This window comes from Vipera ursinii, assembly GCF_947247035.1.
Source record: "Vipera ursinii genome assembly, chromosome: 3".
In the NCBI taxonomy this organism is placed as follows: Eukaryota; Metazoa; Chordata; class Lepidosauria; order Squamata; family Viperidae; genus Vipera; species Vipera ursinii.
The window spans coordinates 20,532,544-20,541,269 of record NC_139516.1 but is presented as its reverse complement, the minus strand read 5'-3'; the positions used below and the strand labels follow the sequence as shown (position 1 = coordinate 20,541,269).

At 37.2% G+C, this 8,726-nt stretch overlaps 1 long non-coding RNA gene across 1 annotated transcript in view; it reads right to left on the bottom strand.

Moving 5' to 3' along the window:
• The window catches only part of LOC310637163, a 554,476-nt gene that overhangs the window by 75,855 nt on the left and 469,895 nt on the right, over positions 1-8,726 (bottom strand). The window lies entirely within an intron of this gene.

Sequence of the window (8,726 nt, the reverse complement as noted above, 5' to 3'; positions counted from 1 at the left end):
TGGGCCATCCATTTATGGTAATCTTACTTAATTATGACTTTGTGCATTTGTGCATTTAATAATAAAATATGTTAATTAGCATATATAGATATAAAGATAGAGATAGAAAGATATCTATATACGTAGATATAGCTATAGATAGATAAATATAGATATAGCTATAGATAGCTATAGATACGTAGATAGATATAGATAGATAGATAGATAGATAGATAGATAGATAGATATAGAAAGACAGATAGACAGACAGACAGATAGAGATAGAGATAGATAGAAAGACAGATAGATAGACACACAAACATATAGATAGATAGACAGACAGATAGATAGAGATTCAGTTGCTGTGCTTTCATCAACACTATTTGTTCCAAGTTCTGCCAAGCTTCTGCCCTCCTCAGCTCACATATTCTTTGGGGTTGTCTGTTGCAGACTTTATGCTAATTGCAGTAAGCTTTACCTGTTTAATCTAAAGAGAAGCAAGTCAAGATAATATTTTTCAGCCAAGTGCTTTGAAACCTCTGTACCCCAACTAGATTAAATTGCATCTCTAAGCACAACTGGACAGCCCATCATCCACAAGCTGCCTGATTCTGGTACTTAGCTTCCACGTCCCCTCTTCCTATAATCAATATTTAGTAGGGAAACACTGGAATGTGTCAACTTTCAAAATGCTTTTTTGGGGGGGTGGGGGGAATGGAGATTTTCAAACAAAATAGATATACTAAACTTCTATACACCTGTTTGGCTCTGCCCCCCCCCTTATTTCTCTATCTTTCTCTGTATCTTTTCGAGCTTTTGATAATTGACACAAATTAATTCTGGAGTGGGACAAATTTAGAAGGATAGTGCTGTGGCTTCTGGCATCTTTGGATGTTACCAGTACAGAAAAGGTAAAACAACCCAAACCGTATTTACAATATGATTGTATGATGGGTTTGTATAAAGACATTCATACTAGCCACTTGAGTTTATATATTTTTTCTAATAGTCTGTACTTTTTTTCTCACAGAAACCAAACTGGAAACAGTCATAAAAAAACCCCATAAAAGAGGTCTAGAAAAAAAAATATGTACAGGAAGAAATAGTTCCAGGGAACAATTATTTGTTTGCACAGTGCAAACAATATAAAGAATGCACTGAGTGTTGCATGAGTGTACAGATGTTGCACTATAGAAGGATGAAAAAAAAACTAGTTAAAATTGGTTGAGGTGACATATGATTTTTTTTTTTAGACTGCCATCCAAACCATTGATGGGTAGCATCAAGGCCTAGGCTCTTTTTTTTAAATCTTTAACTGGATTTGAATTGAGCAATCTTCCAAAGAGAGATTTGTCCTTGCAGGGCTCAAAGTTGCTGAATATTTCAATCTTCAAAACAAAGATTAGATATTATTAGTTCTGAAATTCCACCCACACATTATTATAAAACCATTGATTTAAAACATGCTCTTTTCCTGGAGATAAATATTTATAGTGTATCGTGCAGGTCAATAAAAGAGATTGAATCTGAATCCCTTTTGGACATTTTGTAAATCTCCCCTCATGCTCCAGCTAAAGTTAAACACTTGTTAAGTATCACTGATTTCAGTGATCTTTTCAATGATAAGCATGTTTTATCTATCACTTACTGAAACCAATGGGATTTAAAGGCAATGCTTGCTTGCATTCATAAAATAAGTAAAAGCTGTCCCAAGTATTTGAGTAGAGATATTAGTTGTATATTCCTGGCTGTTCCGGGTGGGGGAGACAGGCAAGAAGGTAAAGGTAAAGGTAAAGGTTCCCCCGCACATGCGTGCTAGTCGTTTCCAACTCTAGGGGCCGGTGCTCATCTCCGTTTCAAAGCCGAAGAGCCAGCGCTTGTCCGAGGACATCTCCGTGGTCATGTGGTTGGCATGACTAGACGCCAAAGGTGCACGGAACGCTGTTACCTTCCCACCGTAGTGGTCCCTATTTTTCTACTTGCATTTTTACGTGCTTTCGAACTGCTAGGTTGGCAGAAGCTGGGACGAGTAACAGGCGCTCACTCTGTTACGCGGCACTTGGGATTCGACCCGCCAAACTGCCGACCTTCTGATCGACAAGCTCAGTGTCCTAACCCACTGAGCCACCACGTCCCTAGGCAAGAAGGAACAAATGACAAATTGCAGAATGACATCATAATACCAATGATCTGATTTCTGTACGTGAATCAGGTGTTGGGATGCAAGGACATAATGGCAATATTTTCATTGCTATGTAGGTGTCATAATTTTGGCATCACTGCAATTTGCTGCAGATGGCACTGAGTTCATTGCAAGAACTAAATGCCTCAGAAAGAATTATCCAGTATCCTGAGTCTTCCCCAGATCTATTGTGTAAAAGTAAGGATTTAGACAAAGTAGAAACCGAATGGCTTGTAGATTTTATCTTCTGAACTGTTGCTCTACATTGCTGCATAATGTTGGAAATATATTTTATATTAACATATTAAAGTCTTAAATTATTATTAAATATATTTTATAGATCACTATGGCTGCATAATGTTGGAAATATATTGCTCAAAAAATAAAGGGAACACTTAAATAACACAATGTACTGTATTTAATAGTAGGATGTCTTATCTTGTGTTCCCTTAATTTTTTTGAGCAGTGTATATTTTCTCATCCTCAATTGCAGGGGTCCTCAAACTTGGCCCTTTTATTACTTGTGGACTTCAACTCCCAGAATTCCTCAGCCAGGAATTTTGGTAGTGCTCTCCGTTATATTAATTTTGCCATTTATTTTCTGTAAATGGGATATTGACATTCATGTTTTTCTTAATCCTACAGCTGTCCATGAGAATTTGATCAAAATCCTTCTCCTTTTAGCACTTTTTTTTTAAAAAAGCATTTTCTAGTTAGTTGTCTGAGAATGGTTGCAAAGGTGTATACCATCAGGAATTTTTCAGAGTACCACTAATCTTTTCAATAGCTCCTAATTTTAATACTTTATAGTTGATAAAATCCAACCATTTTTTTCATTAGCTTAATTATAGTAGGAAGCCCAGTTGTCCAGCTTTGCAAACAATACTTCTGTATTCGTGTCCTGGATATAACAGTGTTATATTTAGAGGTGCCTTCTGTTTGAAGGGTTGTCCGCTGTCCAGTTCAGGTGCAGTTTAAATCTAAAAACTGATAGTCTACCTATATCCAATGAAGAGCAGACAGAACAAGTTCATAAGTGATCCAGCTTGGTCTAGTGATTAAGGTTCCAGGCTAGAAACTGGGAGACTGTGAATTCTAGACCTGCCTTAGGCATGAAAGCCAGCTGGGTGATTTGGGGCCAGTTATTCTCTCTCAGTCCAATCTACTTCAATCTACTTATCGTTATGAAGAAAATAGAAGGAGGAAGAAGTATTAAATATGTTCGCTGTCTTGAGTTGTTTATATATATATATATATAAAATAAAACTGGGATATAGTCAATAAATAAATAATCCTCTCCACTGTAGAAGTAATTATTTCTAAGAGTGCATCTGTAGATCACTGTTCAAGGAATTCAGATCAATTCCTCTTTTGTTTTTGTGGGGTATGTGTCTTCTGATCCTATTTAGGATTTCAACATGAATGTGAATTTTCAGGCAGATATGTTTGTGCATTTGCTATATTTGATGCAAACTAATGTGAAAAGTAATAAAATACATCAAAATCCGAATGTCCATCCCAAGGTATAGAATGGCATGAGATATCATTGAATATTAGGGTTTTGAAGAAAGACCGAATGACTATTTCTTCCTGGTGTCAAATTGTATTTGTAGTGTTAGCTATGGGCTATGAAGGAATACATTTCTACAATGAAAACAGATATTCTGTTATGCACAATATACTCTACAAATAAACTGAATTGATCTGGAAGGCAGATATGTTTCTGAATTAATCATTCTTATATAGAGTAAAAGAGGAGGGAGGGAATATTTTGAACCTATTTACTTTAACTTCTACACTCATTTCACTCCTAAAAAGATGTCGACCTTTCCATATGCTAGATTTTATGAATCCTCTTAACAGAGGAAAGCTTTAGATCATCAGAATAATAACATATCCTTTTGCTTTATGTTGCTTTTATGGTGTTTGTAAATTGCCTCAAATATATTGTTTTTATTCCACTAAAGTAAGTACAATCTTGTGAGCCCCCAGCCACAATCTGAAGTGGTTGCAATTCACCAAGTGAGAAATAGGCTTCAGTCTCATTACAAGTGAACAACTTAATTGCAAAAGCAACAAAGCTTATAGAACCTGCCCTGATCGAAAGACAGGTTTGCCCGAAGCATATTTCTTGATTCCATCATGAACATAATTCAATTATCTTCAACCTACTATTCTCCTTGTTCCAAGCACATAATAGTTTGGGGCAGGTATTAGGCTAACTTTCCCCAAATATATTGATTACAACCTTTATTATCTGACAGTCGGCATGGGCCATGTTTTGGGGAGAATGGAAATTGTAGTCAATCATATTTCAAAAGCAGTAAATTAGGGAAGGCTGCATTAGATCATTTCAATGGTACTTCTTTTGCCTCCAATGGGGGCAAAGCTACAATCCCTATGTCTGAACCCCTAATTCTGAATTACATCCATCATAAATCACATGCCTTATAAATCAGGTAGTCCCTACTAGAGATCTTTGTGCAGTCCATTTGCTTGGAGGCACTTCCCCTGACTCTTTTATAAGATTTGGAAACTGTAGGTGAGACATTTTAAACTACCTATAGCCAACAAACCAACTTCACCACGGTTAACACTTGTGCCACTGAATGTGTCCTTTATGACATCTCATTTTAATTTGATATAGGGACTACTCACTCGCTTTATTGAACAAAACACTCAGCTACTTTCCACAGACTTTCCAGGAGTCAACACTGACTTGAAGGCATTTGCATGGGTACACTCATAGACAGACACAGGCAGGCAGGCAGGCAGACACACACATACAAACACAGACACACAGACGCATACGCAATGCACTTTGTTTTTACTATGTTACGTATAGAATGCAAAGAAGATGAGACCTAATGCATTTGTGGGGGATGGATGTTTGAAAGCACAGGGGCCAAAACTGAGAAGGCCTATTGCCTTTGCAAACTCCATGTACTTGTCACAGGAACAGCAGCTGAAGCTGCCAGGGCCACCCTGGCCACAGCTTCCACCAATATTGTCCTTGCAACATTGCTGGGCACCAGGACCTGAATAATGCCCTCTATACAGTCAGCTATGCAAGTTCCAAATAGGACCAGTTGTATGCTGCCTCCTGATTGTCAAGATAAATAAAAATGCCATTCAGGATATACACTGTATAAAAATAGAGAAAATCCTACCCATTGGGAGAGGAGCAAGAAGCCTTGGTGAACTGAATAGGGCACATGATATAACATTTATATGTCTCTATCTGAGAGCCTAGGAAAAGGAAGGGGAAATGTATGTATCATTTTAAACTGTATACAGTATATACCATTCTTCTGCAAAACACTTTACTCCTTTCTGGTTTCAAGCTTTTCCTTTTTGTTAACTGCAAAGTAATTTCTCACTACAAAGTCTTGCAACTTGCCTGTGTAAAGAGAAAATCAGAAAGGGTTGCTCACTTTCTCTGGCTGCCTGACAAAAATCATCATGCTTTATTGCCCTAATTAGTTTTCTTGGTATTTTATGTAAAGGTTCCAGGGTGCTTAGAAAGTTAATAGGGGGTAATGGAGTGGAACGTGTGGAATGTCTTCTCACCCCACAAACCATTCCTTTCCCTTGCTGATAACAAGTATGTTTGTGGAGGTGGGGGGAAATCCCTCTATTTATTTATTTTTGAGAAACAAAAGTTCAGTGAGCTGGGCAAGGCTGGTTTCATAATTAGCTTGAAATTGCTAAAGCCTGCATTCATACTTTCCTACACCTGCATACCACTGGTATGAGATCCTGGTTCAAAAGCTCATCCTCATAGCTGCATTAATGTGCATTTCTGCCATCCTTGAATCAAGACAAAAATGGGCCAGCATGGTTTTCCTTGCACCTGAGCTTTATTCTGCCTTAGGAACAAACCCATCATTGGTACTGACCTTATAGGATTAAGGATAATACAGGATAAGTATAGAATAATGATGTCTGGATTCTCCTTCCTTCCTTCCTTCCTTCCTTCCTTCCTTCCTTCCTTCCTTCCTTCCTTCCTTCCTTCCTTTCCACAGCATAAAATTAAAAACAGATGCAATATCTAAACTGAACAATAAAGATAGGCCAAGAACATAATGGGGGAACAAACACACCTTATCCAAAAAAGCAGACTTTGCACATCAAATATATAGTACAGGACCTAAGGAACAACCTTGAAGGACAGGAGGAAGAACTGCTACCAAGGCAATGATCAGATAAGTGGGGCTTGAGTCCCAGCCAAGAAACTATTTTGAGAAAATGTCTCAGACAAGCGTCTCCCCTGCTCATATGGAGATAAAATGAGGAAAGGGGTAAGCACATTCGACTTGCAAGGTTGTAGCTTTACCATAAAAGTAGTTCTGATCTATACCACATTTGTTTCTTAGTTTTGCAGGTTTAGTTTTGTAGGCTTGGTATCCATTAAGCACATCCAATTTTTCCCAAAGCTTCAGGGGAAAAAAAACAGGTTTTCAGATATCATGTCAAGTGTTGCAGGATCAGGTGGTACAAATCTTCAGGGAGATGTTATTCTAAAAAGCAGCATTGTAACAGAGAAAGTGTGATCCTTAGGTCCTTTCACACAATATTACCTAGTGAAAGAGACACAAAGTCTGTCAGTTCTGTTGGATCTAATGCAGAGGTTTTCAAACTTGGCCCTTTTATGACTTGCGGACTTCAACTCCTCAGCACACTGGCTGAGAAATTCTGGGAGTTGAAGTCCACAAGTCATAAAAGGGCCAAGTTTGAAGACCCCTGATCTAATGGGATTCTCAGATAACCTGCTCATCCAGTATCCCTGTAAGTGAGTAAGTAAGTGTTTGGATATTTGCCTTGAACTGTGAAATGGCGGGCATATAAATGAAATACATACATACATACATACATACATACATACATACCCTAAAGAAATAAACTAAATGCTTCGTGATAGTGCTGAGCCTAGCACATTTCCCCCAATTTGGAACTCTTATTTATCTTGGTAGGGTAACTTAATATGGCATGGGGAGAATATAGATACATACAGAATTTGGTGCAGCATTTAGAAATAAAAAATAATGTTTATCATTCATCTTTAAAAAGCCCTCAAGGCAGTTTGTTCTAGAAACACCAAGCATTCTTCACATGAGCCACTACTATTTGTTTGCAAGAGCTCTATAGGAAAGTAAGAACTTTTAGTTGAAGATGTCAGAGATTGAACCTACAACCTTCCATTTAATACCACTAAACTTCACACTCTCATTGCATATGTGGTAGGTTCTCTGAATTTATCTTGACAATGTGTATGACAAGAAGAACATAAAAGTAAGTAAAAAGCATGTTTATCCGCATATAAGAGGTTGTTCCTTGGCCAACTGCTTGGGAGCAAGACAAATATTTATTCCTGAGCCTGCTTCCACATAAATATTGTTCTTTGCACTTAAAATTGGCATGGATCCTACTTCATAGCTGGGAATCCTCTTTATTTGGAGAGCTAGCAATCCATATTTTTTGGTTGAAGATGATTTCTGCTTGAATATTTTCCAGTCTAAATCCAGATTTGGGGGAGGGGGGGAAACAGAAAATACTCACCTGTCAATAATTACTGTTATTTAAAGCATTTTACTGTACAGTTGTTTTTAACTAGGAAGCAAACTTCTCAGTTTAGCCCCTAAGTAGCAAACCGAGCAGGCCTGTAGATCATCTAACTACAGTTTTCATTATAGTGAGATCAATTATTTAATTTAATTTCCTCTGGGTGGCTCACAGATTATGTTATGCTTCTATTTACCTTAAAATCAGCCAACAATTTCAGATTTTCTATCTCTATTAGTCTCCATAAAAAAATCTGTATAAATGTGGCTTCTTACTCTTCCTTTCTCTTTCCATTTTCTATAATTGGGTATCCCTGTTAAGTAAAAACAGTAGAAAGACAGCAGGAAAATATTTACCTTAAAGAAGTCTAGCTTACAAAACAATGTCCACACATCTTTTTTCTCAACAAAACATGCTCTTTTATGGGATTAATTCTTGGAAAAGGGAGCACGGAGAAAAAGTTGATTATTACTGATACTGTAACTTAACAGTTTTTAAGAGCAAAGTGATATTTGTTTATCAAATTTATTATCAGCCCTTCTGACAATTCAAGATATGAGTAAAGACATGCCTAGGCTTCCCAACTAGTAGTCATCAAAAAGTATTTTACTACATCTCCCATTGATTGAGGTTGACCTGCATTGTAATACAAGACAGTTGCAAAAGAAGGTTGGCTAAAACAATCATAACTGTCATGCACCATTGTTCCAACTCAAGTGGCAATCCGCTCTGGCTGTATAGTATCTTAGTTGGGGCGGTGGGGGGGGGAGAGGTTAAAAGCATTCCCTTCATAGTTTCATTTCTACATTGAACCCATAGTAATGTCTCATCATCCATTCTAATAACGTCTCTGGAAAGAAGATTTAGATTCGCTAGGACAATATAAGGATATTTATTTGTTATTTCTTTTTGTAGTTCTGAATTGCTTTTTTATTTTTTTTTCTAATTTTATGTTAGAAAATGAATAGAACAAATCATATTAAAGCATGGAGAAAGCTTCCTT